The sequence below is a fragment of the Mixophyes fleayi genome, chromosome 1 (genome assembly GCF_038048845.1).
Source record: "Mixophyes fleayi isolate aMixFle1 chromosome 1, aMixFle1.hap1, whole genome shotgun sequence".
NCBI lineage: Eukaryota > Metazoa > Chordata > Amphibia > Anura > Limnodynastidae > Mixophyes > Mixophyes fleayi.
In genome coordinates, this window is record NC_134402.1 from 422,113,962 (window position 1) to 422,131,085 (window position 17,124).

At 45.3% G+C, this 17,124-nt stretch overlaps 2 protein-coding genes across 3 annotated transcripts in view; one reads left to right on the forward strand and one right to left on the reverse strand.

Moving 5' to 3' along the window:
- PAIP1 (poly(A) binding protein interacting protein 1) overlaps positions 1–17,124 on the reverse strand; it is a 239,709-nt gene that overhangs the window by 70,155 nt on the left and 152,430 nt on the right. The window lies entirely within an intron of this gene.
- NNT (nicotinamide nucleotide transhydrogenase) overlaps positions 13,123–17,124 on the forward strand; it is a 77,053-nt gene continuing 73,051 nt past the window's right edge. The window contains exon 1 of the mRNA XM_075183762.1: positions 13,123–13,248. The gene's annotated coding sequence lies outside the window, so the exon portion shown is untranslated. The remainder of the gene's footprint in view (positions 13,249–17,124) is intronic.

The window sequence follows — 17,124 nt, forward strand, 5'->3', positions numbered from 1 at the left end:
TACTCTGGAGTCATACCTAGTAACACCCCTCTCTCACACCTCTTCCAGTCCCAGCTCTCTTGCTTAAATGCGGACATTACTGCGGACAAAGTAAAAGCAGCGATAAAATCTCTCAAGCCCTCCTCAGCTCCAGGCTCCGATGACTTCTCAGCACAATATTATAAAAAGTTTGCTTCGGACCTTGTTCCACACCTAACAACCTTTTATAACCAAATTCTTGAGGGGGCATCCTTTGATCCCGCCACTACTTTTGCCAACATTAGGGTCATCCTAAACCTGGAAAGGACACTGTGTAGGCTATAGGCCTATCTCCCTTCTCAATGTATTTTAAAACTCTATGCTAAAATTCTGGCCACTAGGTTGAATCCTCTACTTCCAGTCCTGATCCATCCAGACCAGGTTGTCTTCATTCCAGGGAGACAAGCCCCCGAAAATACCAGGAGAACCATCAATCTGATCCACTATGTTCATGACGGCAAGCTGCCCTCTTTAATAATGGCCATGGACGCTTAGAAAGCATTTGACTGCATTTCTTGGCCGTTCATACATAGTATGTTTGGGTTGATGGGCTTCTCTGGTAGGTTTCTGACAGGTATTTCAGCTCTTTACTTGACTCCTTCTGCTACTGTCTCGGCTAATGGTCTAATTTCCAAGCCCTTCACAATTTCTAAGGGCACTCGTCAGGGATGCCCCCTCTCCCCTTTAATTTTTGCTCTTATAATCGAGCCATTAGCAGCTAGAATCCACTCTAACCAATCCATCTCAGGAATTAAGGTTGGTTACATGAAAAATAAGATTGCGTTATATGCAGATGATGTCTTCATTAGCATATCCCACCCTGTCACCTCTCTTAACTAGACACAAATGGACACTTTTTGGGCTATAGGATCAACCCTACCAAAACTGAGACACTAGACTTTTACATCTCTCAGGCAGACAAAATAATTCTAGAACATGCATTTCCATTTACCTGGCACCGTCACAAAATAAAATACCTGGGCGTCTTCCCGAGGAAAATCTCTTCCACCTCTTTCAAGCCAACTTTCCCGAAACTCTATCTCGAATAAAAGCAGATTTGAACACTTGGTCGCATCAGTTTATCTCCTGGATAGGCCGCATTAATGCTGTCAAAATTAATATACTTCCTAGTCTATTATACCTTTTCCAAAACCTTCCCATTTGCATTCATCCTTATGTATTTAAATTTCTTCAACACGAGACATCCAAATTTATTTGGGCAGATGTCCATGTATAAGACTTAAGAGTTCTCCAGAGCGGTCTGACATCTGCTAGGGTCTGGGTAACTCTAGAGGCTGAGGGTCTGTGAATGCTCACACTTGCTTCTCTTCAGTGGCTCCTAAGGGTGCGTTGTCCCAAAAAAGCCCTGACTCACCCCACAGATTCCCTATCCCTGGCTATATGGGACTCATCTTCCAGGCTACATGGTATTTCCTCACATCCCTCCCCATTAGTCCCCTTTTCAACTCTCCAGAGTTCCCTCCAGGCCTGCTCCACGTCTCGTTCTCTCCCTGGCACACTGGAGGGATACGGTTCTTAAATGACATCACTTGCAATGCATTATTCCCCCAATTTGTCGTCATTCAAGCGAAATTTGGTCTGCCTACACAGAACTTTTATCAATATTTACAAGTTCACAACCTCCGCTCTACCATCAAATCTCGCCTTACTTCTCGTCCACTCACTACCATCGAGGCACTGTGTTGAGCATCGTCAGGTCTCATCTCCATTATCTATTCCGAATTAACCTCCCCTTCTATTCCTCCTCGTGACCCTCACGAGGGGGCATGGGAGCGGGACCTGGGCTACCCACTTGACGACGAGGAATGGTCGGAAATACGGGACAATGCTGCCTCTAGTTTAATTTGTGTCTGAATAAAAGAAAACATTTATAAACTTCTCTATTGATAGTATTACGTCCCTACACGCCTCCATAAGATATTGCAGCTATAATTTATATTTGCAACATTATTTACATAACAAAATTAGATTTTTATAAGGATAGAACATGTTTTCTTAATAGTACATTACTTTTTCCTTTGGAAAAGGGTTGGGTGATGCAATAAAGTGTCTCCAAGGTAACCTTGACTTCCAGAAAAGGAACGAATGACACATTGTCCTTTAAGAAATGCAGCCAGTAAAACAGGTCCATGGAAAGGTAAAGAAGTTCAACTTTATAAGGGGGTTAATCAATATATGTCTCACTTGAGTGAGGAGATGAGACAGTAATGATAGCAGGCAGGGTTATATTTTTATAATTAAACTTTACAGTGTAAGGTGCAGACAGAGGTACATACTACTGCAGTTATATAGGTGTCACGGGCACTAGGAGTCTTTACCCAGGGATCACCAGGTGATAGGCTTACCAGAGCAGTATAGGTGGTAATATGGTACTCTGGTAGCAGGGTGATCACGGAACAGGAAATAGCAGATGATGAGATGCTCAGGACAGTCTATGACTAGCAGCACTGGCAATATGGAGGTAATAATACACGAGGAACTGTATGGACAAAGGACACGTGAAGGTAGTCAGTGGTCTGCGATAGCAAGTTGTACCACTGCTATAGTGAGGAAGAATGTCCAACAGAAACGAGGAGGTGATGAGAATCAGCGGTCTGCGGATAGCAAGTTGTACCGCTGTCTGAGTGAAGGAATGGAATCCAAGTGGAGGAATCCGGGGAGTCAGTGGTCTGCGTTAGCAAGTTGTACCACTGCTATGTGAGAGGATACTGGAACAGGTGAAACTGTAAACAGGAGTCAGTGGTCTGCCACTAGCAAGTTGTACCACTGAATATATATGTGAGGAGGTGCACGGGGAGAGACTGCAACACAATATATACACGGGCACCTTGACTTTGATCCACAGTAATATGCACAATATAAATGTATAAATGACTGAACAACACTGCCAATATAGAAAGTCTCTTGAAGTAATCCGGCATGAGATAACACAGTCAATGATGGCAGTAGAGTCAGCAGATAGTACACTCCAGAGGAGAACCAACACAGTCAATGATGGCAATAGACTCAGCGGATAATACACTCCAGAGGAGAACCAACACAGTCCAGCAAGGTATGCAATACACAGCACAGTCAATGGGAAGTATGCATACCGTGGTTCAGGAGAAGGCAGTCAGACAGGAGTGCAGAGATACCTGAAGGGCAGGAGGCCAGCAGGATACAAGTCCCTGGATGGGTGAAGCGGGGGTCTAGCAGGTGCAGCGCACAGGTAGGTAGACCAGCAGGGAACACAGGAAGGCGTGGAGAGCGGATCAGCAGTAGATGGATGAGTAGCGCTGAGAAGTAACAGCAGCGGGTCTCTGCGGGAACACGGAGGTAACCAATAGCAACCAGCAGGTGCAGTAACGATGGGACACTGGAGCAGAGTTGAACTGGAACAGATGATCACGGAGAGTAGCGGGTAGCAATAGTGGCAGCAGACTCAAGGAAACACGGTAGAGTTGAAGTGATTAGAAGACTGTAGTGCACGGAGGCAGCGGATAGGAATCAGCTCACAGTCACGATGATGAAACACAGACGAGTTGCAGGTTGAAGACTGTAGTGCACGGAGGCAGCGGATAGGAATCAGCCAAACAGTCACGATGATGAAACACAGACGAGTTGCAGGTTGAAGCCTGTAGTGCACGGAGGCAGCGGATAGGAATCAGCTGGCAGTCACAATCATGAACAGGTGAGTGGATGTGGTTGAAGCCTGTAGTGCACGGAGGCAGCGGATAGGCATCAGCTAACAGTCCCAATGATACATGGTAGAGTTGAAGTGATTAGAAGACTGTAGTGCACGGAGGCAGCGGATAGGAATCAGCTCACAGTCACGATGATACAGTAGATGGTAGAAGTGGTATGGGAACCACAGTAGTAGAAGTGGTTTGGAAACCACAGAGGTAGAAGTGGTTTGGAAACCACAGGAATCAGCTGGGCTGAATAAACAAGGAAACACAGGAACACCTTCAGAGACTCATGGGGAATGAGACTCCAAGATCAGGCAACGTGGTGTTGACCACAGGTGCTTAATATAGGGAGGTTGCCTGATCTGCCAATTTAGTTAAAGGAACATACACAGGAGGTATGGAAAGGGCTGCGCATGCGCAGTCCCTCAGGATGGAGGACGGCCACGGTTCCTAAATGTCCGGGAAGAAGCACTCACAGTCCGGTGAGTGACAGTACCCCCCCTTTTAAAGGTGGGCACAGAACGCCTGGAACCGGGCTTGTCCGGATTTTTGGAATAAAACTTCTTCAGAAGGGCAGGAGCATTAAGATCTTCAGCTTTGATCCATGACCGCTCTTCAGGACCAAAGCCCTTCCAATGAACGAGGAAACGGAGGACTCCTCGCGAAATTTTTGCATCCAATACCTCAGTAATCTCGAAATCCTCCTCCTGATGAACTTGAACTGGCTGCGGTGCTGAGGAAGGAGTCGAGAAACGGTTGATGATGAGAGGTTTGAGCAAGGACACATGGAAGGCATTGGAAATCCGAAGATTCTTAGGAAGAAGAAGTTTAACACATACTGGATTGATAACTTGAATGATCCTATATGGACCAATAAAACGAGGGGCGAATTTCATAGATGGAACCTTCAAACGAATATTTTTGGTGGATAACCAGACACGATCTCCAATTTTTAGTGGTGGAATAGCCCGCCTCTTCTTATCTGCGAAAGACTTATATTTGTTAGATGTCTTCTTTAAACAGGTTTTGACCTGAGACCAGATATTTTTGAAGGTCTGACAAGCAGTCTCCACAGCAGGAACTTGGGTGGGCGGGAGGGCAGGAAATTCCGGAAAAGACGGATGGTGACCGTAGACCACAAAGAATGGAGTTTTGGATGATGACTCATGGTACATGTTGTTATGGGCGAATTCAGCCCAAGGAAGCAATTCTACCCAGTTGTCTTGGTTGGCTGAAGAGAACATCCTAATAAAGGTCTCAAGATCTTGATTGACTCGTTCCGTTTGTCCGTTAGATTGCGGATGGTAAGAAGATGAGAGTGCTAATCGTATGCCCAAGGTTTTACAAAGGGCCCGCCAGAATCTGGAAACGAATTGTACTCCTCTATCCGACACAATCTCAGACGGACATCCATGGATACGGAAGATTTCTTTAATGAAATGTTCAGCCAGAGTAGACGAGGAAGGTAAACCGGACAGAGGGACGAAATGGGCCATCTTCGAAAATCTGTCTACCACTACCCAAATAGTATTGTGATTCTTACTTGGTGGCAAATCAGTAACGAAATCCATACTAATATGGGTCCAAGGCTTGGACGGAATGGGTAGTGGTCGCAGCAACCCTGCTGGAGTTCTGCGGGAGGATTTGAAATGAGAACATAAATCACAGGAAGCAATAAACTCTTTGACGTCTCTCCTCATTGAAGGCCACCAGTAACTTCGAGAGAGAATCTCAAAGGTCTTGTGTTCACCGGCGTGTCCAGAAAAACGAGAGGCATGGAACCACGAAAGGATTTTCCTCCTCAGAGTAGGAGGCACGAGGGTCTTCCCAAATGGTAGCATTTTGGTGGATGAAGCAGCCAGAGAAATACATTTGGGGTCGAGAATAGTATGGTTGGGAACCTCTTCTACATCAGAGGACGTCACAAAAGCTCGAGATAGAGCGTCAGCTTTCTTGTTCTTAGCGGCTGGTTTGAAGGTTATAATTAATTCAAATCGGGAAAAGAAAAGAGACCATCTTGCTTGACGAGGGTTCAAGCATTGAGCAGATTGCAAATATGACAAGTTCTTATGATCCGTGAAGATCGTCACCGGATGGCGAGCTCCTTCCAACAAGTATCTCCATTCCTCTAATGCAGCTTTGATGGCCAGCAACTCCTTGTCCCCGATAGTATAGTTTTTCTCTGCGGGCAGAAGACCCCGAGAGTAGAAGGCACAAGGATGTAATTTTTGTTGCTCCGAGCGTTGGGAGAGAATAGCTCCTAAGCCCACATTAGAGGCATCTACTTCTAGGAAGAAGGGGAGTGTCACATCAGGTTGTCGCAGAATGGGAGCAGACGAGAAGGACTCTTTGAGGATTTGAAAGGCTTGGAGAGCCTCAGATGACCATTGCTTAGTATTAGCCCCTTTCCGAGTTAAGGCCACAATGGGAGATGCAATGGATGAAAAGTCTTGAATGAAGCGTCTATAGTAATTGGCAAAACCTAAAAAACGCTGGATGGCACGAAGAGTAGTTGGCTGAGGCCAATGTAGTACAGCATTTACTTTGTCTGGATCCATCTTCAGGCCAACTCCGGAAACTATATACCCCAAGAATGGAATCTGGGGTAACTCGAATGAACATTTTTCCAATTTACAGAACAACGAGTTTTTCCGTAGTCTGGAGAGGACCTCTGCCACATGTTGGTGATGAGAAGGCAGGTCCTGTGAGAAGATCAATATGTCGTCCAGGTAGACAACGACACATACATATAATAAGTCCCGAAAGATCTCATTGATGAAACCCTGGAAAACCGCGGGGGCATTACACAGCCCGAAGGGCATTACTAAATATTCGTAATGCCCATCTCTGGTGTTAAACGCGGTCTTCCATTCGTCACCGGAACGGATTCTAATTAAATTGTAGGCACCACGAAGATCCAACTTAGTAAATATCCGAGCTCCCTTGATGCGATCAAATAGCTCAGTGATCAGCGGAATGGGGTACCGATTCTTGATAGTAATGGCGTTGAGTCCACGAAAATCTATACAAGGGCGTAATGATCCATCCTTCTTTTTGACGAAGAAGAACCCAGCTCCAGCGGGAGAGGTGGAAGGTCGAATGAACCCACGCTGGAGATTCTCCTGTATGTACTCAGATGTGGCTTGAGTTTCAGGTAACGAGAGAGGATAGACCCGACCCCTGGGAGGAGTCTTGCCAGGTAGAAGGTCGATCGGACAATCCCAAGAACGATGAGGAGGAAGACGTTCAGACTGAGCCTTATCAAACACATCGGCAAATGAAGCATACTGAGGAGGGAGTCCCGGGGAGGAAGATGAGATGGAAGATTGCTGTACTTTAAGAGGAATAACTTGAGAGAGACAACGATGGTGACATTCAGACCCCCAAGACGTAACTTGAGGGGTGCGCCAGTCAATCTGGGGAGAGTGACATTGAAGCCATGGAAGGCCTAAGACAATCGGACTTGTCGTAACTGGAAGAATTAAAAACGAAATTTCTTCATGGTGTAGTACACCAATCTGAAGGGTTACTGGAGACGTACTCTGGGTGATGAGACCATTGATGAGACGTGATCCATCTATAGCCGTCACAGTAATGGGTGTTTTTAAAGTGATCACTGGTAGGGACCATTGATTCACTAGTGATTTAGAAATGAAATTTCCTGCTGCTCCGGAATCAATCAATGCCTGTGACTCAAAGGATTTGGTAGCAAAGGAAATCGTAACATCGAAAGCGCAGACTTTAGATTTCATAGACAATGGAGAGGACTCCAGGGACCCTAACTTCACCTCTCCAGAACTAGTTAGGGCCTGGCATTTCCCGATTTCTTAGGGCAAGAACTGAGCATATGTGTGGAATCAGCACAATAGATACAGAGTCTATTCTTTACTCTTCGTTTCCTCTCTTCTAAAGATAATTTGGAACGTCCTATCTCCATGGGAATCACAGAAGGTGAAACTGGACGAAATTGAGGGTTTAAACGAAGAGGTGCTTTAGCAGAAGTTGTTTTCTCAGATTCTCTTTCACGAAATCTCATGTCTACACGATGGCAAAGAGAGATCAAATCTTCTAGTGACGAAGGAAGCTCTTGGGTAGTCAGTGCATCTTTAATTTTATCGGAGAGCCCCTGCCAGAAGGCGGCAACTAATGCTTCAGTGTTCCACTGAAGTTCAGAGGCTAAGATCCTAAATTGAATGACATACTGTCCTACTGTATGGGAGCCTTGTCGCAAACGAAGAATGCTGGAAGCAGCGGAGGTCACACGACCTGGTTCATCGAACACACTTCGGAACGTGGAAATGAATTTGGCACTATCTTGTAGAATTGGATCGTTTCTTTCCCACAGAGGGGAGGCCCAAGCCAGGGCTTGTCCAGAAAACAATGAGATAAGATAGGCCACTCTGGAACGATGGGTAGAAAAATTTTGAGGTTGGAGTTCAAAATGGACTGAACATTGGTTAAGGAAACCTCTACAAGTTTTGGGGTCCCCGTCATATTTTGACGGAGTAGGCAGGTGAAGCGTAGGAGCTGTAGACACCTGGGATGGCACTGGGGAAACGGAGGAAAGCACAGGAGCTTCAATACTAGCTGTAACAGTCTGTCCAGATGTTCCTTGGGAGGTTAACGATTGGTAACATTGAAGTAACAGCTGTTGGCGAGCATCCTGTTGCTCCACACAGCTGACCAGATGCTGCAGCATCTCTTTAGCAGTAGGTTCCGTATCTGGGTCTGTCATGGCCTGATCTTACTGTCACGGGCACTAGGAGTCTTTACCCAGGGATCACCAGGTGATAGGCTTACCAGAGCAGTATAGGTGGTAATATGGTACTCTGGTAGCAGGGTGATCACGGAACAGGAAATAGCAGATGATGAGATGCTCAGGACAGTCTATGACTAGCAGCACTGGCAATATGGAGGTAATAATACACGAGGAACTGTATGGACAAAGGACACGTGAAGGTAGTCAGTGGTCTGCGATAGCAAGTTGTACCACTGCTATAGTGAGGAAGAATGTCCAACAGAAACGAGGAGGTGATGAGAATCAGCGGTCTGCGGATAGCAAGTTGTACCGCTGTCTGAGTGAAGGAATGGAATCCAAGTGGAGGAATCCGGGGAGTCAGTGGTCTGCGTTAGCAAGTTGTACCACTGCTATGTGAGAGGATACTGGAACAGGTGAAACTGTAAACAGGAGTCAGTGGTCTGCCACTAGCAAGTTGTACCACTGAATATATATGTGAGGAGGTGCACGGGGAGAGACTGCAACACAATATATACACGGGCACCTTGACTTTGATCCACAGTAATATGCACAATATAAATGTATAAATGACTGAACAACACTGCCAATATAGAAAGTCTCTTGAAGTAATCCGGCATGAGATAACACAGTCAATGATGGCAGTAGAGTCAGCAGATAGTACACTCCAGAGGAGAACCAACACAGTCAATGATGGCAATAGACTCAGCGGATAATACACTCCAGAGGAGAACCAACACAGTCCAGCAAGGTATGCAATACACAGCACAGTCAATGGGAAGTATGCATACCGTGGTTCAGGAGAAGGCAGTCAGACAGGAGTGCAGAGATACCTGAAGGGCAGGAGGCCAGCAGGATACAAGTCCCTGGATGGGTGAAGCTGGGGTCTAGCAGGTGCAGCGCACAGGTAGGTAGACCAGCAGGGAACACAGGAAGGCGTGGAGAGCGGATCAGCAGTAGATGGATGAGTAGCGCTGAGAAGTAACAGCAGCGGGTCTCTGCGGGAACACGGAGGTAACCAATAGCAACCAGCAGGTGCAGTAACGATGGGACACCGGAGCAGAGTTGAACTGGAACAGATGATCACGGAGAGTAGCGGGTAGCAATAGTGGCAGCAGACTCAAGGAAACACGGTAGAGTTGAAGTGATTAGAAGACTGTAGTGCACGGAGGCAGCGGATAGGAATCAGCTCACAGTCACGATGATGAAACACAGACGAGTTGCAGGTTGAAGACTGTAGTGCACGGAGGCAGCGGATAGGAATCAGCCAAACAGTCACGATGATGAAACACAGACGAGTTGCAGGTTGAAGCCTGTAGTGCACGGAGGCAGCGGATAGGAATCAGCTGGCAGTCACAATCATGAACAGGTGAGTGGATGTGGTTGAAGCCTGTAGTGCACGGAGGCAGCGGATAGGCATCAGCTAACAGTCCCAATGATACATGGTAGAGTTGAAGTGATTAGAAGACTGTAGTGCACGGAGGCAGCGGATAGGAATCAGCTCACAGTCACGATGATACAGTAGATGGTAGAAGTGGTATGGGAACCACAGTAGTAGAAGTGGTTTGGAAACCACAGAGGTAGAAGTGGTTTGGAAACCACAGGAATCAGCTGGGCTGAATAAACAAGGAAACACAGGAACACCTTCAGAGACTCATGGGGAATGAGACTCCAAGATCAGGCAACGTGGTGTTGACCACAGGTGCTTAATATAGGGAGGTTGCCTGATCTGCCAATTTAGTTAAAGGAACATACACAGGAGGTATGGAAAGGGCTGCGCATGCGCAGTCCCTCAGGATGGAGGACGGCCACGGTTCCTAAATGTCCGGGAAGAAGCACTCACAGTCCGGTGAGTGACAATAGGATATGAGTTATGTGACAGCTGTCAGCATGCAGAGATATATATTTATTATTAGTAAGTATAAGGATTAGCAAGGCCGTTGTCACACTTTTACACAGAGAATATCACCGACTGGTATTAGCGCTACTAACCTGAGAGGCGCGTAGTCTAACACACCACCGGTGTTCACCAGGGACCCCCGCAAGGAGGTTTGGGCTTGGCTGCGTGTGATGTGCAGGTCGCGGTTCTCCCAGGAAGTCACCAGTGCAGCGAATAGGGTAGTCAGACAGGCCGAGTCGAAACCAAGGAAGCGAGGTACCACGGAGAGTAGGCAACAGTAGTCAGGGACGGTCAAAATGTCAATACCAGTGCGGGCAGCGAAGTACAAGGGAAATCCGGAAGAGAGGTCAAACAAGCCAAGGAGTCTATACACAGGAGTTCCGGAACAGGAATGCAAACTAAATGCTGGAGCTGGTGGGAACCAATACTCTAGCACTAGACATGTGTCAGAGGCTGCTTTAAGTACTCTAAGGTGCCTCCTGATTGGGTTAGGGAGATTTAGGCGGTTTAGACATGCTGGCTGCAGACAGGTGAGCAGAGATAGAGTTCTGCTGCTAGGCAACAGGACGTGGATTGCGGAGAGAAGGTGCCCATCTCCGGCGCCTGTGGAGAGCGCGGAGACGGCACCTGACAGCCGTGCCTATTATTAGGCTAATCTAGTCCCCAATGGTTAGGCTTCTTACAAGTGACACTGCTGGCTGCTGCTCTTCCTGGGCGTGTAGTGCTTAGCTACAGTGCCGGAACTGCCATTGGTGCGGCAAGTGCCGTGCACTGGGGCCCACGGAGATAATGGGGCCTGCTGCATTGCAGATGCAGAGGATCGGGGGCCCTGGTTCCCTCCTCCCCACATCGGGGTCCACAGCTCGCTAGTTGATTCTATGATGTCACAGACAAGTGCCATACTTCCAGTACCAGAAGGAAAGGGTGTTTGGAGTTTAAACATATATTAGCACCACTTGGTTACTATAAGGGCTTATGACACAGTGGTGACAGCAGGTAGAAGTATAGATGTATTTATTAAGATAAAAAGTACAAGTAGACATTGTGATAGAAAGTGGTAGACAGCCACAACATTAAAACCACCTGTCTATATTGTGTAGCCCCCTCCTTGTGCCATCAAAACAGCAGCAGATCCTTTAAGTCCTACAAGTTGCAAGGTGCGGTCTCCATGGCTCTGAGTTGTTTTTCCATCACATCCCACATATGCGCGATAGGATTGAGATCTGGGAAATTTGGAGGCCAAGTCAACAACCTTGAACTTTTTGTCAATTTTTGTAATGTGGCAGTGTGTATTATACTGCTGAAAGAGGTCACTGCCATCAAGGAATACCGTTGCAAAGAGTGTACTTGGTCTGCAATGTTTGAGTAGGTGGTACTGACACGTGGATATTAATTTGACACAAGTAACATCCACGTGAATACCAGGACCCAAAGGTTCCCAGGAGAACATTGCCCAAAGCATAACACTGCCTGTGCTGACTTTGCATTCTTCCCATAGTGTATGCTGGTGTCATCTCTTCCCCAGGTAAACAATGAACACGCACCTGGCCATCCTCATGATGTAAAAGAAAATGTGGTTCATGAGACCAGGCCACTTCCTTCCATGGTCCAGTACTGGCTCTCACATGCCCATTGTAGATGCTTTCTGTGGTGGACAGTGGTCAGCATGGGCACTCTGAACGGTCTGCACCTATGAAGCCCCATACACAGTAAGCTGCAATGCACTGTGTTTTCTGACACCTTTCTATCGGAGCCAGCATTAATTTTTCCAGCAATTTGTGCTAAAGTAGCTCTTCTGTGAGATTGGACCAGATGGGCTGGCCTCTAGCCTTTGCTCCCCACGTGCATCAATGAGCTTTGGGTGCCCATGACTCTGTCGCCGGTTCACTGGATGCCCTTCCTTGGACCACTTTTGGTAAGTAGTAACCACTGTATACCAGGAACACCCCACAAGACCTGCCGTTTTGGAAATGCTCTGCCCTTGTCAAAGCCGCTCAGATCCTTATGCTTGCCTATTTTTCCAGCTTCCAACCCATCAACTTCAAGAACTGACTGTTTGCTTGCAGCCTAATATATCCCACCCCTTGACAGGTGTCATTGTAACGAATTAATCAATGTTATTCATTTCACTTGTCAGTGGTTTTAATGTTGTGGCTGAACAGTGATATATTAGCAGGAGATGTGAGACAATATCTACAGTATAAGTAGACATTGTGATAGAGAGTGTCAGACAGCAGTGGTATAAATGGATAATCAGTAATATAGTAGCAGGACATATGACACAATATATACAGTATAAGTAGACATTGTGATAGTGTCAGATAGCAGTGGTATAAATGGATAATCAGTAATATAGTAGCAGGACATATGAGACAATATATACAGTATAAGTAGACATTGTGATAGTGTCAGATAGCAGTGGTATAAATGGATAATCAGTAATATACTAGCAGGACATATGAGATAATATATACAGTATAAGTAGACATTGTGATAGTGTCAGATAGCAGTGGTATAAGTGGATAATCAGTAATATAGTAGCAGGACATATGAGACAATATATACAGTGTAAGATACAATGTGATAGTGTCAGACAGCAGGGGTATAAGTGGATAATCAGTAATATAGTAGCAGAGGTTTATGAGACATTAGTGACCGCACTTAGAGATCACTTACAAGGACACAGTAGTATCAGTAGCTCTGGGACACTCAGACAGAAGGGGCGGGGCTGGGGACACGTGACATGTGCCAGCCGCTGGCTCCGCGGTCTCTTCCGGGGCGCTGAGTGACCTGACCGGCAGCCTGTACTTCCAGTCCCCGTTCCTGCAGCTGCTGAAGCGGGAGGTGCAGGGCGCTGCGGAGCCACCTACCAGCGGCATACACAGGTCAGTGGCCGGGGAGATGGAGGCGCAGCATGCAGCAGTCACCATATGTGCATGGCAGCCGCTGTCTGCACGGATCAGGACTGGTGACTGTAGGGATCAGTGTAGAGGGGGCATGCACAGCGATAGTGGTGGTGGGTGAAGAGAGAGAGTGAGGGGCGTTTGTGCAGGTTGTGTCACGTGGTACTAGACAATGCTCCGGGGTTTGACATTCACCTCCAGTCATCACAGCACCAGTCTCCTAATGCAATGTTCATATACTATTGTCTATGTGGACACGGTGACTTTTACTGGATGCGCTGTGAGAAGGACTCGGGGCACAATAATCAGTGACCTCTCCTGCTATGTACTGCACTCTGCCGGCCCCTGCACAGCATAGTTATACTGCACACTGCCGGCCCCTGCACAGCATAGTTATACTGCATGATATCCAGCGCTCTTGTCTTGTGCGTAACATGAGCAGACCTCAGCCACATATAGTTCTACATCAGCTGCAGAACCACAAGTCCCAGCGTGCCCTGCCTCTTGTCTATCAGCTGCAGGGGGAAACACACATTGCCTGCTGCATGGAATGTACCCATGTTCTGGTCATGGGATCTATATATGTATAGGGGCAGCAGACATGTAGTGGGTGCAGGGCTGCCCTCTGCCCATGTCTCTATTTGGAAGTTTTTCCTCACACTGTGCAGCTAGCATTGTGATGAATGGGCGCTCGGTGATTGACATCTGCAGCCGGCCAATCGCCTGCTTGCCGCGTTAACGGGTTTAAAAATAGAAGTTTTTCTGTGACGCTGCCTAGCCAATGAAATGCTTTCCAGGGCGTTGTGGGCGGGCCATACGCGGTGACGTAACGATTAGACGCAGCGTAACCAGAGGAGTTCTGATTAGGTGACACTCGGTTTGCCCTTGAGGGCGTGACGTCAGCTGCTTGTTGCCACGCAACGAGGTGGCGGTCTAGGAAGCATTTTCCTTCTCTGTCAACCTTTGATTCCTAACCTAGGTCATGGACAGCACTAAACACATATGTTACACGGAGTATGGTGACATCTGCTCATTGTATTAACATATTACTGTTCAAACATTCCATTAGGTGCTAGAAAGTTCCTATTGGTAATTATAAATATTTCACACCCTGACCTCATCATAACATATTTGATTATAACATTAAAAATGTTATTAAATGATAGACCTACCAGTGTTTTTCTTTTGTTGCTTTGGTAACAAGGATTTTTAGGGAGGGGGTTGTGTTTTACATTTTTGTTTTTGTTGCATCTTTACCAGTTAAAATGTTGATGATTCGCATGGACATATGGTTTCTGGATTGCAATATTACTGATTAACATTTTCTGTAGTATACACAGATTTTAAAGGCATAACTTGTGAATTTTAAAAATACATAGTGTGAGATCATCATCATCACCATTTATTTATATAGCACCACTAATTCCGCAGCGCTGTACAGAGAACTCATTCACATCAGTCCCTGCCCAATTGGAGCTTACAGTCTAAATTCCCTAATATAGACACACACTCACACACACACACACACACACACACAGACAGAGAGGGAGACAGAGACTAGGATCAATTTTTGATAGCAGCCAATTAACCTACTAGTATGTTTTTGCAATGTGGGAGGAAACCGGAGCACCCAGAGGAAACCCACGCAAACACAGGGAGAACATACAAACTCCACACAGATAAGGCCATGGGTGGGAATCAAACACATGACCCCAGTGCTGTGAGGCAGAAGTGCTAACCACTAGGCCACTGTGCTGCCCGATACCGCAATAGAACATTGTGATGAGGCCTCATAAGGACTATTTACCTTATTATAAAAGAGAACACGAGCTGGGCCAACCTGATGCATGCCACATAAAGTTACGACTTAGCAAATTGTAATTATAATATTGTAATCAAACGATATTTGTTGATTTGCATCTATAAAGAGAGATACAATTGCACCTGGAAACATTTTCGTACAGTTGCAGACATAGTTTACTGTTGCTGTGCACTTGGTTAGACTGTGTAATGGACAGGCACATGAAGTATTGTACTTTATGCAGCAAAAATTCATAGCTGTGTAATTCCTTGCTCTGTGAAATACTGTAGAACACTTTTATGAAGTGCTGTAAATTGAATAATCTCTTATCTAGTGGCCTTGGATCATAGCACTTTCTTTTCCTTTTGTAATTACACTAGAGTTATGAATTTGTTTACCTTTCCCTTTGACTTTACATTATCTCTGGTTTCAACTTTCCTTATCATGACTAGGTCATCATTCACACATGGCTATAACTTTGCTCTGTCTCATGACTACCGTCATCGCATATATTGTTTTTTTTAAAAAAACTCAAAATAGTGTCCTGAGTAAGTAGCGTTCTTCTGTTGCGGTTCAGTATTTTAGGGTCACCAAAAATGTAAGAACTTTTGGTGGACCCTTTTATTATGTTTTGCATTATTATTAAATGCAAAATATTTACATTTTATTAATGTCCATAAAGCTTTTGCAGAAATTTGTTTTGAAAACACCACAGTATCAGGAAAGTACATGATACATATAATTTTTGTTGCATTTGTTACTTTAGTAGTGTGTGGAAATGGCAAGAATCACATTAGTAAAATGTACATGGTGCTATGATTTTTTTTTTGTATTGTCCAGTCAAACTACCAGATCACTTTTTCAGAGGGTCGCTAAAAAGGATATGGCACAGGTTATTACTAGCATGATATATATAATATATATACATACACATATAATATAAATACATACACACACTTAAGAGGGTGAGATTCAGTTGATGTCATGACTCTGGTGGTCAACATTTTGATGTTGATAATAGGACATCACACATCTGGGAGTTGGCTGCAAATTGTTTTAATAAAATGTTCTTCATAGGGTTTTTCATTCCTGGCTGCGCTATGTGTGTATCAGAAATATTTGGTAGATTTCTATTTAATTTGGTATCTAATGAGGTTCCAGTATTCATCTTTTAGGTGATTCTGATGTGACAATATTGATGTGTTGTCTGGAAATTTGCTCAGCTCAGGCTGGTGTAAATATTGCAGTGTAAACATGCATCCAGATAGCTACCACACTGCTTTCTATCCATGTCATTCCCAAGAGCACTTTCTTTGGAAAAAGTAGACCAAAAAATCCCCATAAGGGGGTAAATGTATCAAGCTGAAAGTTTTCCGGCGGGTTTGAAAAGTGGAGATGTTGCCTATAGCAACCAATCAGATTCTAGCTATCATTTTGTAGAATGTACTAAATAAATGATAGCTAGAATCTGATTGGTTTTTCAAACCCGCCAGAAAACTCAGTTTGATACATTTACCCCCAGGTGTACTGTTTTTTGGACAGGGCATATGCAGAAAGATTATTCTTTGTGACATTGGGTGACAGGACATATTACTTGGCTTTCCATAGCCTGTCAGGTTCATGCACATCTTTGTCAATAAACGGCATGCTTAAGTAGGTCATATAACTTTATTTTATAGGATGATGTCTATGGGATTAGGGAAGGGAGCTTTACCACAGCGATTGTCCTGAACTGGAGTAATAGGTATAGAGGTCAGTGTGACCACTTCAACTGCGTTCCAAATGATGCACATATGCAGGGAAAATGCAGGAATTAGGCAGCAGACCTTGCGATTCTTATAGCAGCATGCCTGCTCTGTTTTGTTTTAATGGACTAAGGTATTCCAAAATGGAAGAAACTTGAACATGTTTTGGTTTAAGCTTCGTTTTTTTCTGCCGCTCTCCATGTAAAAGGAGCACGTGGATCCATAAAGACTAGGTGTATATTTACTAAACTGTGGGTGTGAAAAGTGGAGATGTTGCCTATAGCAACCAATTAGATTCTAGCTGTCATTTTG